We start from the raw sequence: 14,487 nt of genomic DNA on the forward strand, positions 1-14,487 counted from the left end.
ACACCACCCTACCAACCTCCGGATACAACGCATTATCCTCCGACACTTCCGCCATTTACAATCCGACCCCACCACCCAAGACATTTTTCCATCCCCACCCCTGTCTGCTTTCCGGAGAGACCACTCTCTCCGTGACTCCCTTGTTCGCTCCACACTGCCCTCCAACCCCACCACACCCGGCACCTTCCCCTGCAACCGCAGGAAATGCTACACTTGTCCCCACACCTCCTCCCTCACCCCCATCCCAGGCCCCAAGATGACATTCCACATTAAGCAGAGGTTCACCTGCACATCTGCCAATGTGGTATACTGCATCCACTGTACCCGGTGCGGCTTTCTCTACATTGGGGAAACCAAGCGGAGGCTTGGGGACCGCTTTGCAGAACACCTCCGCTCAGTTCGCAACAAACAACTGCACCTCCCAGTCGCAAACCATTTCCACTCCCCCTCCCATTCTCTTGATGACATGTCCATCATGGGCCTCCTGCACTGCCACAATGATGCCACCCGAAGGTTGCAGGAACAGCAACTCATATTCCGCCTGGGAACCCTGCAGCCATATGGTATCAATGTGGACTTCACCAGTTTCAAAATCTCCCCTTCCCCCACTGCATCCCTCAACCAGCCCAGTTCATCCCCTCCCCCCACTGCACCACACAACCAGCCCAGCTCTTCCCCCCCACCCACTGCATCCCAAAACCAGTCCAACCTGTCTCTGCCTCCCGAACCGGTTCTTCCTCTCACCCATCCCTTCCTCCCACCCCAAGCCGCACCCCCAGCTACCTACTAACCTCATCCCACCTCCTTGACCTGTCCGTCTTCCCTGGACTGACCTATCCCCTCCCTACCTCCCCACCTACACCCTCTCCACCTATCTTCTTTACTCTCCATCTTCGGTCCGCCTCCCCCTCTCTCCCTATTTATTCCAGTTCCCTCCCCCCATCCCCCTCTCTGATGAAGGGTCTAGGCCCGAAACGTCAGCTTTTGTGCTCCTGAGATGCTGCTTGGCCTGCTGTGTTCATCCAGCCTCACATTTTATTATCACTTTTAGGGGTGCCCACTCAAGTCAGAGATAAGGAGAAGTTTCTTTTCACAAAAGGTTGCAAATCTTTGTAACTCTCTGCCTCTGAAGAAAATGGAAGACTTTGAATATTTTTAAGGCTAAGGGTAAAAGATGATTAGCAAGCAAGGGAGTGGAAGAATCTCCAGGGTAAACAAGACTGAATTGAGGTTGTGATCAGATCAGTCATGATCTTACTGAATAGCAGAGCAAACTTAAGTGGCCAAGTGGCCTACAGTTCTCCTAATTTATATGTCCAAATGTATGTTTGTATGTGAATTGGGAACAGGGATAATGGTCTAAACTACTTGAACTCAATGATAACTTACTAAGGTTACAAAATTCTGAGTTTTAAACCGAAATGCTATTTGTCAACCTTGTGTTGAGATTCCAAGGAACACTGCAGCAAGCAAAGGACAGAAAAAAAATCAAAGTGTCTGTGTTTGGCCTCCCCTACATCGGAGATACTACGTCATGAGCAATAATTCTGCAATATAGGATTCAAATTTGAATTATTTTTATTTATGGAGGAGGATACAGAAACGATATCCAACAATATCCCTCCTGAGTAGAGCAGCAGAGGGCGGGAACGTTGATGTACAGTTGTACTCATTTTCTTTTATCCCATTTGTTCATTCTAATGTTGTCTACTCATTATTTTCTTCTTTATTGTTTCTGGATTAACATCATTTTGAATATCGTTGTATCTTATTGCATCAGGAATCGATTAGAAGAAAGAGAGGCATAGAATGAAAGAGAGAGAGAGAAAGGTAAAAAGATAGGCTGAGAGAGTGAGACAGATGCCATTAGAGTCTATGTTTCATGGAGACTGGCGAGTGTTATCTAATTTGAAGTTGCACAGTATTTCTATTACATTTGGTGATTTATTTTAGTTTGTGTGTTATTTCAGCTCAGAACGCATCATGCTAGACATGTATAGTATGGTATTTCAGCTTATACGTTGCTTTTCCCAGGCATAAAAATGTCTGAAGGAATTTAATTCTGGCTTTACATTGATTCCAATTGTTTCACTTCATGCTTTTCAGGAATGCAACCCAGACTTTGAGTGAGAACTGTCTGTGTGGCCAATGAAGCACAATGCCATTAGCTGGGGTCTGATCTGAAATTAAATGAATGTTGTGAAACACCAAGACAAAGATTAGCGGTTGCATTATAGTTCCTGCAGATCATAAGGTTCTTGCTTGTAAACCTGAATTTACAATATAAAGTGAATAATTAACATTGGATTAACTTTCTATCTTTAGATTGTCAAGGATGATTTTGTTTTCCTATATCTCCTGAATATAAGAACCCAGAGACTTTATAGTACATATGTTTTAGGTATTGAAGAGCTAACCAATGCCACAGAAAAGATCTGTGAGCTCAATATTTGTATCTGAAGTGAACTTTGGAAGTACAGAGGAGACCATTCAGCCTGCTACATCTGTGGATACTTTCTCAAGAACCAAAAGAACTGTGGATGCTGTAAATCAGGAACAAAAACAAAGTTGCTGGAAACGCTCAGCAGGTCTGGCAGCATCTGTGGAGAAGAAAACAGAGTTAACGTTTTGGGTCCGGTGACCCTTCCTCAGAACAGTTCTGAGGAAGGGTCACCGGACCCAAAACGTTAACTCTGTTTTCTCCTCCACAGATGCTGCCAGACCTGTTGTGGATGCTTTCTGTTTGAGTAACACACCTTGTCACACTTCCTTACTTTTTTCTTTAGACGTGAAAGTGTTTTCTTCAACTAATTATCAATTTTCTTTTCAAAATCGTGCTTGAATCTACCTCCTCCGCATTCTGTTGCCATTGCTTCTTTTGCAAATCATCTTAAATCAGCGTCCTCTGGTTACTGATCTTTCTGCCAAAACAAATCGTTTGCATCTCTTCACTCCAACCAAATTTCTCATCATTTGGAAAACTTCCGTCAAATCTTCTCTTATTCTCCCTGCACCAAGGAGAACAGCTCCAGCTTGCCGAGTCTTTTCAAATAACTCCACCTTCTCTTTGCCTCGCTTCACCACTTACACTTGCTGCTTCCTTTGCTATCTGCCCAACTTTTTGTTACTTCCCTCATTCTCTTCACCACACTCACACACCCCCTATACTGGTAAAGATACCTTTTTTAAATATGACCTTTAACAGATGTCTGTTATATCCTCTCAGGTGGCAATACTGTTTTGAAGAAGAGCTGGAGAATTATCCTCTTTCATGTCATCAATAGCTATCCTTCAATTAGCAGATAATCTGGCCACTATCATATTATTGAATTTGGAACTTCTATGTACAGTTTGGTTGCCATGTTTCCCACCTTACAACAGTAAATATACTTCATTGATTGTAAAGGATCTTTTAATTTCCTAAGATCATGAAAGATGCTACATCATGTAAGCTTTTCTCTTTTCTTTTTAAATCAAAATAGCGGAGATGATGGCCGAGTGGTATTATTGCTGGACTGCTAATCCAGAGACCCAGCTAATGTTCTGGGGACTCAGGTTTGAATCCCACCACAACAGATGGTGGAATTTCAACTCTTGGAATTTTAAGAGCCAAATAATGACCATGAATCCATTGTTGATTGTCAGGAAAAACCCATCTGGTTCACTAATGTCCTTTAGGGAAGGCAACTTACCTGGTCTGGCCTACATGTGACTCCAGACCCACAGCAATGTAGTTGACTCTTAAATGCCTCTGGCAATTAGGGATGGGCAATAAATGCTGCCTAGCCAGCAACGCCCTCATCCCATGAATGAATAAAAGAAAAAAAAAAATCACCTTTCAGGAATTCCATTCACAGTAATGACAAAACATTGGATAAAAACATCTCTTTATATCACCTATGGCTCATTACCCTAAATCTGTGTCCCTCAGTTACTAGTCCTTCGGCCGTCAGCAACAGGTCCTCATTATTAAGTCTATCTGAAACTGTGATGATTTGGAATAGATCTTGACATGTCGCCCTGCCCCACCCCTTATCTTTTATGCTTTAAAGGAGAGCAATCCAGGTTTCTTCAGCCTTTCCACATGAATGAAGTCTTTCATTCCTTGCAAACTTTTAATAAATTTCTCTTGTGCCCACTCTGACACCTTTATTCTTTTGTTAGCTGTGATGCTAGGGCTTCATGCAGGAGGAGTGGGATAGTCTGGAGGGTTTCCCGATATATGCCCAAGTCACAGTTCAAGAACTATGTTCAATTTTGGGCATTGCCCCTCAAGGACAAATTATTGGTCCTACAAGGGAGCTTAACACAGATTCAGCAAAATAGTAGCTGGGCTAAAAGTGTTATGTTATGAGGATAGGTTACTTTGAGTTAGAAGGCTACCTGAGACCTTTAAAAACGATAATAAAAGGTTTGAAAACTGTGTTGATAGTGTGGAGAGCTGGCCATTTTATATTCACTTATTGGATGTAGTTGTCAATGGTTGGGTCATTATTTTATTGCCCATCCACAACAAAGGAGAACTGGAGATAATGGGAACTGCAGATGCTGGAGAATTCCAAGATAATAAAATGTGGGGCTGGATGAACACAGCAGGCCAAGCAGCATCTCAGGAGCACAAAAGCTGACGTTTCGGGTCTAGACCCTTCATCAGAGAGGGGGATGGGGAGAGGGAACTGGAATAAATAGGGAGAGAGGGGGAGGCGGACCAAAGATGGAGAGAAAAGAAGATAGGTGGAGAGAGTATAGGTGGGGAGGTAGGGAGGGGATAGGTCAGTCCAGGGAAGACGGACAGGTCAAGGAGGTGGGATGAGGTTAGTAGGTAGATGGGGGTGCGGCTTGAGGTGGGAGGAAGGGATGGGTGAGAGGAAGAACCGGTTAGGGAGGCAGAGACAGGTTGGACTGGTTTTGGGATGCATTGGGTGGGGGGGGGGAAGAGCTGGGCTGGCCACGCGGTGCAGTGGGGGGAGGGGACGAACTGGGCTGGTTTAGGGATGCAGTTGGGGAAGGGGAGATTTTGAAACTGGTGAAGTCCACATTGATACCATTACGCTGCAGGGTTCCCAGGCGGAATATGAGTTGCTGTTCCTGCAACCTTCGGGTGGCATCATTGTGGCATTGCAGGAGGCTCATGATGGACATGTCATCTAGAGAATGGGAGGGGGGAGTGGAAATGGTTTGCGACTGGGAGGTGTAGTTGTTTGTTGCGAACTGAGCGGAGGTGTTCTGCAAAGCAGTCTCCAAGCCTCCGCTTGGTTTCCCCAATGTAGAGGATGCCACACCGGGTACAGTGGATGCAGTATACCACATTGGCAGATGTGCAGGTGAACCTCTGCTTAATGTGGAATGTCATCTTGGGGCCTGGGATACGTGTGAGGGAGGAGGTGTGGGGGCAAGTGTAGCACTTGCTGCGGTTGCAGGGGAAGGTACTGGGTGTGGTGGGGTTGGAGGGCAGTGTGGAGCGAACAAGGGAGTCACGGAGAGAGTGGTCTCTCCGGAAAGCAGACAGGGGTGGGGATGGAAAAATGTCTTGGGTGGTGGGGTCGGATTGTAAATGGCGGAAGTGTCGGAGGATGATGCATTGTATCCAGAGGTTGGTAGGGTGGTGTGTGAGAACGAAGGGGATCCTCTTTGGGCGGTTGTGGCGGGGGCGGGGTGTGAGGGATGTGTTGCGGGAAATACGGGAGATGCGGTCAAGGGCGTTCTCGATCACTGTGGGGGGAAAGTTGCGGTCCTTGAAGAACTTAGACATCTGGGATGTGCGGGAGTGGAATGTCTTGTCGTGGGAGCAGATGCGGCGGAGGCGGAGGAATTGGGAATAGGGGATGGAATTTTTGCAGGAGGGTGGGTGCGAGGAGGTGTATTCTAGGTAGCTGTGGGAGTTGGTGGGCTTGAAATGGACATCAGTTACAAGCTGGTTGCCTGAGATAGAGACTGAGAGGTCCAGGAAGGTGAGGGATGTGCTGGAGATGGCCCAGGTGAACTGAAGGTTGGGGTGGAAGGTGTTGGTGAAGTGGATGAACTGTTCGAGCTCCTCTGGGGAGCAAGAGGCGGCGCCGATACAGTCATCAATGTACCGGAGGAAGAGGTGGGGTTTGGGGCCTGTGTAGGTGCGGAAGAGGGAAAAGGAGAACTGGAACTTATTTAATCAGAGGTCAAAAAGTGATATGGTGGGTGAATCTCCTTGGGTTTCAATCTATAACCATCCAGAAAGGCAGCCGACAATCAGCAATGACAATATTAACCAGCCAAAATAAATGCCAAGACCTTTGACCCTAGGCTATAGCACACTGCACCATTCTGTAAAGATTTTGAAAAGCAGTTGCAAATTGAGTGAGAAGAAAATTACTGACAATCTTGAAATATAAAAGACATGAAGATTGAGAATTGTCCCGAGCTATCTACTAGATGTTTCAACAGTTTATGAAGTAAATTCATAAGCTATCATTTATATTATTATTTATAGTTTTTGATTTGGTGTAATCATATATTCACTTATAAGAAATGAAATTTAACTTGCTTTTAAAGGAAATTAGGCAAGGAAGAAACTCTTTATACATGGGTTGTAGCTTAACACACGGTCTTCCTGGCTGTTTTTCTTCCAATGCTGCAGTTATCGCATTCAAACAAAGTGGACACTTTCAGCAACACTGTAGGAAGGAAGGAAATGGCCATCTTTACCTGGTCTGGTCTACCTGTGACTCCAGGCTCACAACAATGTGATTGACTCTTAACTGGGATGTGTAATAAATGCTAGCCAAACCAGCGACACCCTCATCCCATGAATGATTTTTTTTTAAAATTGGCAATTACCTTTATAACCTCTGCCAGTGGACGCAAACTAGTCATGATGTTAAGTATTTACGTAAGAGTGCTAACTTGCCATTTAAAAAAAAAATCAACCTGATAGACCACATCTAGGGTCATCACATTTTAAGGTAGGAATTGAAGACGGACCTTCTGACCTAGAGATAGTGCTGCCATCACTGCTCCGCAAGACCCTTGATCTAAATTCTTATAATGGCTAATTATCAGAACCAATATCACAAAACATGTGTCCCATTGCAGAACTCGGAGACAGTTAAAGCATTTCTTATTTAACAGTAAAATCATAGGGGGAACGTTTAAAGCAATTTGCAAAAGAAGGAAATGCAATGTGAGAAAAAAAACTTTTCATACAACCAATGGTTCAGGTTGGGAATACATGGTCTGGAAATGTGGCAGAGCAATTTCAATTGTGGCATTCAGGATGGCATTGGAGAATTATTTAAATTGGAACAATTTCTAGACAAGAGAATACCCTTAAGTCATGATGCCCATTTAGAAACCCTGTGCTGGGCCAAATGGCCCCTTTCTGTGCCATAACTCTACGTTAATTAATTGATTCTGTGATTTTTAATTAATTTAGTTTGCTGTTGTGTAAGCATGTAATAATTGAATAAACTTTTGCACTTACCTAGTACTTTTCATAACTTGGAATATCCCAAGCCATTTTGCATCTAATCAAGTACTTTTAAAGGAATGACAGTGACAATCTTCACACAGCAAGTTCCACAATCAGCAATGTGATAATGACCAGATAACCTGATTTTTATTTATGTTTGGTTATGTCGCTTAATGGATAAATATTGGCCAGGTCAATAGGATTAGTTCCTCTGATCTTCCTCAAGATATTGTCAAAAGAATCTTTACTGCCCAGCATAGAAAGCAGACAGGACCCCATATTAACAACTCATCTAAAAGATGGCAATCCCGATACTCCCCTCAGTACTGCACTTGGAAGTGTCAACTTTGAGTTCATGCTCAAGTCTTCTGCGGAGCTTGAAATTCTAACCATTTAACCTAGAGACAAAAATGGAGCTACAGTAGATACACCATTAACTTATACAATTTTATTTCATCACAGCCCAATCCTGCTTCTGGGATTTTTAAAATGAGTAAGTTAAGAAGTAATTAGCTTGGGTGTAAAAATGTTGATTATAGATGTGTCATTAAAATTGGAGTTTTGGGTTGACATTTTAGCTGACGTTGCATCTTTGCCAACATAATGGAAAACATCTTTGAGAGCAAGTGAAGTCATAGCTTTTAGAAACAATTAGCTCTTTTCCTTGTAATAAAAAACAGAATCCTGGAAACATCCAGATCAGATCAGATTGTTAGTTACGCTGAGTAGGCATCCAAAGTACTTTGTAAAATCTAGAGATCGCAAATGGATAAACAAAATTATACTTGCTTTAATTTTTCTGACCTTCCTTCAAACATAACACAAATCTAGAACTGAAATTTGCAAAGCGTCATTTTTTCTTAACATTGATGGAATGTTTTTTAAGCTATATTTATTTATTTCCTCTGTAAACTTTAATTTAGGCCCGAAACGTCAGCTTTTGTGCTCCTGGGATGCTGCTTGGCCTGCTGTGTTCATCCAGCTCCACACTTTGTTATCTTGGATTCTCCAGCATCTGCAGTTCCCATTACCATCTGGTTTCATTCCTTTTTTAAGGCCTTGTAGCACTCTATTACGACTGAGTGGCTTGCTGCACTACTTCAGAGCCAGCCACATAGCTGGGGATCTGGAAACACACTTAGGTCAGACCAGTTCAGGCTTGCAGACTTTCGGAAAAAAACACGGTAAAAGAACCAGATGGCATATTTTGTAAACAACAAATGTTTCATGGTCAACATGAGACCATTTTAATTCCAGATTTATGTAACTCATATTACCATCTGCCACGTTGTTATTCAGACCCATGTCTGGATTATGAGTCCAGTGCCAATACTAGTACATCACCAACTCTCCTTTCTTGTGTTCACCTGAACATTCATGTGAACCTAACAAAGCAAAGCAAGAACAACTGGATTCTTTCGTTTAAGGATATTGTGAACTAGCAGGTCATTTACAACAATCTGGCAGCAACATGGTCATGCTCACAAAGGTATATTATTTCCTGCACTTTAAACTGAATTCATATTTTCAAACTACCTTCTCCAGTCCTGTAAAAATATCGTTGTGTAACTTATATCTTGGAAGTGTGTAGTTGAACAGGGACATCTAGAGGTTCAATACATAAGTTACTTCAAACGCAACTCAGCTCATCGATGTCATTCCCACTGAATGTGTACTCTTTATTATTCACTTAAATGCATTTTCCACCTGCTTTACTGTTTCTATTTTACAAACCAGTTTATCTCTTCCTGAAGATCTTTCTGCTTGTTGTTTGCCCAAACTCCTTTCTACTATGTCATCAGCAAATTTTTATATTTTGCTTATTGAGTTTAAGAGCTGAGAGATTATGCTGCCGCTCTACAAAACCCTGGTTAGACCACACTTGGAATATTATGTTCAGTTCTGATCACCTCATTATAGGAAAGATGTGGAAGCCTTAGAGAGGATGCAGAGGAAATTTACCAGGATGCTGCCTGGACTGGAGGGCAAGTCTTATGAGGAAACGTTGAGGGAAGTAGGGATTTTCTCATTGGAGTGAAGAAGGATGAGAGGTGACTTGATAGAGGTGTACAAGATGATGAAAGGCATAGATGGAGTGGATAGTCAGAGACTTTTTCCCAGGGCGGAAATGACTATCACAAATCATAATTTTAAGGTGATTGGAGGAAAGTATAGGGGAGATGTCAGCAGTAGCTTCTTTACACAGAGAGTGGTGGGCGTGAGGAATGGGCTAGCAGGTCATTTACAACAATCTGGCAGCAACATGGTCATGCTCACAAAGGTATATTTACACAGAGAGTGGTGGGCGTGAGGAATGGGCTGCCAGCAGTAGTAGTGGAGTCAGATACATTAGGGACGTTTAAGCGACTCTTGGATATGGACATGGATGATAGCAAAATGTATGATAACCAGGGTAGTTTGATCTTAGAGTAGGATAATAGGTTGGCACAACATCGTGGGCCGAAGGGCCTGTACTGTGCTGTACAGTTCTATGTTCTATGCTCCAAATCATGCCACCCTTACTATTATCAGTATGAATCAGGATATGCCCACAATATGAAATGGCAGGTGAACAGGGTCTTGTCATTAATCATCACCTGCATCTCCCTGAATGAGCCTGTGAAAGGCCACAGACCTGACCAAACACACAGCATCAATCTTACCTTGGCTGCCATTATCAATAAAAGAATAAAAGCAGGAAACAGGACAACAATTATAAAGCAGCTTTAGTATAACAAAATATTTTAAGGCACCTTGCAGGATTATCACAAAAAAGCTTTGTCAAAGAGGTTGATTTTAAGAAGTGTAAAGATGAGAAATGTAAGGTAGACAGACATGGGGATAGTAGGGAATACCTGACTTGAGGCCTACCCAACAGAAAGCATGGTCACAATGAGCAGAATAGTTATAACCAAGAGACCAGATTTCTCAGAGGGTTGTACGGTTGCTGGAGACTATGGAATTAAGGAAGGGACAAGGGTCTGGAGCAATTTGACCACAAGGCAAAGAACTTTCAAATCAAGAGGTAATGAGGACCAACAAGCACAGGGTTAACAGGGGAATAGGACTTCTGAGAGTTAACAGACAGGGAGCAGAGCTCTGGATGGCTTCAAGTTTGCTGATGTTGGGTTGGAATGGGGATAACATTAAAGGATGTTTGATCAGGTGGGCTAATCGAAGGGACTGGCACAGAAGAGGCAACTGATGAGACTGGCTCAATTTTTGTAATGCTAATATCATTGTTACCTCAGACATTTTGCTTTGAGGGTGGAAGCAATAGGGGAAGAGAGGATTTGTTGTGTTATATCTGACAATTAGTGTCAATAATCATGACACGATCATGATATCACCACCGTACTATAGCATACGTCCTGAGGGTATAAAAGGTCTCAAATTCCATCTCAACACAGGGCAGTGGAGGCATGTGATAATGGGAACTGCAGATGCTGGAGAATCCAAGATAATAAAATGTGAGGCTGGATGAACACAGCAGGCCCAGCAGCATCTCAGGAGCACAAAAGCTGACGTTTCGGGCCTAGACCCTGGAGGCATGTGTTGATGAAAGCATGCTACTCTTTGTAAGCAAATAGCTTAATATTAGTCCAGGCATGGACATACTTGCAAGTATATGATCTGTATATATTACAGAGCTGTAATAAATATCGATTGGATCTTTCAATACCACATTACTTGTTTTCTAGTTTATGTTACAAAAGGATAGAAAGCATTGCCACAACAGGTTAAAAAGAAAGTATCCTACAGGCAACATCCAATCATGGTTAGCATTGTTGGTCGATCTGTAAGGAAACAAGATCTCTATCAAAGATATTAGTAAATCTCATTGAAGATCAATAGCCCAAGACATCAAATAATCCAGGCAATAGCAAAATCAGCTACTATGAGCATAGATCAATAGAAAATAGATTGATCAGCCAATAGACAGAGCTACTTCCTTTCTGATTAAAATTCCAAGTTCTTTCAAATTAGAAGCCTGTATTTCTGGGGCGTCGGTTTTTTGGAAAGCAAATTCCCCTAACAGTGTAGCTACACATCTTTTCTTTAAAAAAGCATTTTAATACACTAAAATGCAACTTTCTCTACTAATGAGCCTGACATTTGCCTAGAGGTCAGTTAATTCTGCCATCTTGTTTCTTCAAATTGACACAAAAGTTGAAGCAGCCCACATGATATCATCACTCCTGTTCTCCGATGCCTTTTCTGGATCAAAGTCAGTGAAGACGATTACAGTCTCTGCTGTTTATTTATTCTTTATTTATTACTCAGTCAATTTAACACTACAGCATAAAATCCTCAGATTACAAACAAAGCTGCCTCAGAATAACTACTGGGATTTGGGTTTTACCAACGTTGGTGAGGAATATCTAGCCAGGTTCCAATCAAGCAGCTGGGTCTCTCCTCCAAACTCTGAGCTTAGAGACTTGCTTCTGTGATTGTTGTTCCTAGGTTATTCCGTTGATGTCTTTAAAACACTTATTTTTATTTGAGAGTTCCAGAAAGTTCAACTCCCACTCAGGACCCTTTAACTCTAAGGTCATCCATCCAAAGATTGTATAAACAAGTTAGTTCTGTTACAGCGTGCTATTTTCAGTCTTTCAGTCATCTTATCACAAATGTTGGGCAGCCTTTACCCCCAAATTCCTGCTTAATGATCAGTGCCTGATACTGCATTGCTCAGTCGGCTATCGTTCCAGTGAAGTTGGCCCCTTTCTCCCCCATCATCCTTGTAGAGACTTAATCCATTAAGATGTAGCCATTCAGCTGCACTCCTTATCTGGCTTGAACGTCATTAGAAGCTTGCAACTGTGCTGCAATTTTTGACTGACGAAAGCTGTGGTTCTCCAAACAATGCTCTTAAAAAGAAACCAAGGCCAGGAAAGAACAGCTACTAAAAAAATGAAGAGGAACAGAGGCAAACTACAGGGAAAACAAGGAGACAGAAGCAAAAATCAATTAAAGGAATAAACAAACGCTGCACTTGACATCTTTTAAGAAAACACCAACAAGAAATGGAACACAAACAGTTAAATACGGAATGTCAGCGATGAATTATACAACCTTTCAACCAATGCATGCACTTTTACATCTCAAATACAGATGGACCTTCGAAGCAAGCTCTGAAGATTTTGCTTTCAATCAGCTGGAAGGAGATTTACAGAACTTATACATCCATTGTTCAAAGACCAGCTCAAGATAAGCATTAACCTCAAGATTAACAGATTCTAATTCATTTAATCCAGAAAGCAACTCCAAGAATCAACTGGCCAGTTTGTCAGAGATGCTGCAGCAAAGCGTATGACTGTGACTTTTCTAAATAGGAACCCTCACAGGCCCCTCTAATTAATAAGCACCTCTACACCAAGGAAAGCCTTTGAGAAGATTATTTTGGGCAAGAAAATGAGCCACGCCTTTGGAGCTTTACTTGGAGAATGGAGGCAAGTATGAAGCCATTATGGCAAACAACAATTCTGTGCTCCAAGCACAGCGAACACTTCTACTACATTCAGGAAAACACACCAAACTCGCAAAAACTGTAACAGATGTGGTTGTCATTCATACTCAAAAGCTGTTCAGCTTTTCATGATGTCTGTAAAGGCATGTGGTTTAAAAAAAAAGTATAAGGCACGCATGGGAGGAAATCTGTTTCCAAAGGCCAGGCCAGACCCCAGAACAAAACACATGTGACCAACAAGATGGTTCAACACCACAGCAATTAACAGCAAGGAAATTGTTAAGGTATGCAAGTGCATCCAGGAGGTTCAAAGTAACAGGAAATTTGGAAAGATGTTCAAGCCCTCCTTATCGTCCACTTTATACTGTCAATGTAATGTGTGCAATTACCTAAAGCTTTTACAGCCATTGACATCATATATTCTAAAATGGCAAGATGACCCACCTTAAAAGCTAAAAGTAGACACAGCCTACAAGAGACCACCCTGGTGTCTAGTGGACCACCAATTTCACACATTGGCATAATCACTCCACTGTGTCAACGTACAATCTCATTGTGGCTTCTCAAGATCGTCTGCCAGTTAGGTACAACTAGACCAGCAGTGGCAGGATCACCAGCCTGCACAGATTTTGAGAGTCAATTCCTGAGATTCAAATCACAGCCAAAGTAGCGAAACAGACCACATGTGACAAAATCAAATCAAGCAAAACTGACAATTTCTCAAAATTGATTTGTTAACGCTTTGGCCAGAGCTAACATGAACGGGTGCAATCAACAAAGACAAGAAATGTTGCACAATGGCCTGCTAGATCCAACAATTGTTAAACTAGTTGCCCGCTATATAACTCCAACACATCCCTCACCTTCCTGGACACCTCAGTCTCCATCTCACGTAACCAGCTAGAAACTGATGTCCATTTCAAGCCCACTGACTCCCACAGCTACCTAGAATACATCGCCTCCCACCCACCCTCCTGCAAAAATTCCATCCCCTATTCCCAATTCCTGCTCCTCCGCTGCATCTGGTCCCAGGATGAGGCATTCCACTCCCGCACATCCCAGATATCCACGTTCTTCAAAGACCGCAACTTTCCCCACCGCAGTGGTCAAGAATGCCCTTGACCGCGTCTCCCGCAACACATCCCTCACACCTCACCCCCACCACAACCGCCCCCAGAGGATCCCCCTCGTTCTCACATACCACCCCACCAACCTCTGGATACAACGTATTATCCTCTGACATTTCCGCCATCTACAGTCCGACCCCACCACCCAAGCTATTTTTCCATCCCCACCCTTGTCTGCCTTCCGGAGAGACCTCTCACCGCGACTTCCTTGTCCGCTCCACACTGGCACCTTCCCCTGCAACTGCAGGAAGTGCTACACTTGCCCCCACACCACCTCCCTCACCCCCCTCCCAGGCCCCAAGATGACCTTCCATATCAAACAGATGTTCACCTGCACATCTGCCAATGTGGTATATTGTATCCATTGCACCCGGTGTGGCTTCCTCTACATTGGGGAAACCAAGCGGAGGCTTGGGGACCACTTTGCAGAACACCTGCGCTTGGTT

This window comes from Stegostoma tigrinum, chromosome 6 (assembly GCF_030684315.1).
Source record: "Stegostoma tigrinum isolate sSteTig4 chromosome 6, sSteTig4.hap1, whole genome shotgun sequence".
In the NCBI taxonomy this organism is placed as follows: Eukaryota; Metazoa; Chordata; class Chondrichthyes; order Orectolobiformes; family Stegostomatidae; genus Stegostoma; species Stegostoma tigrinum.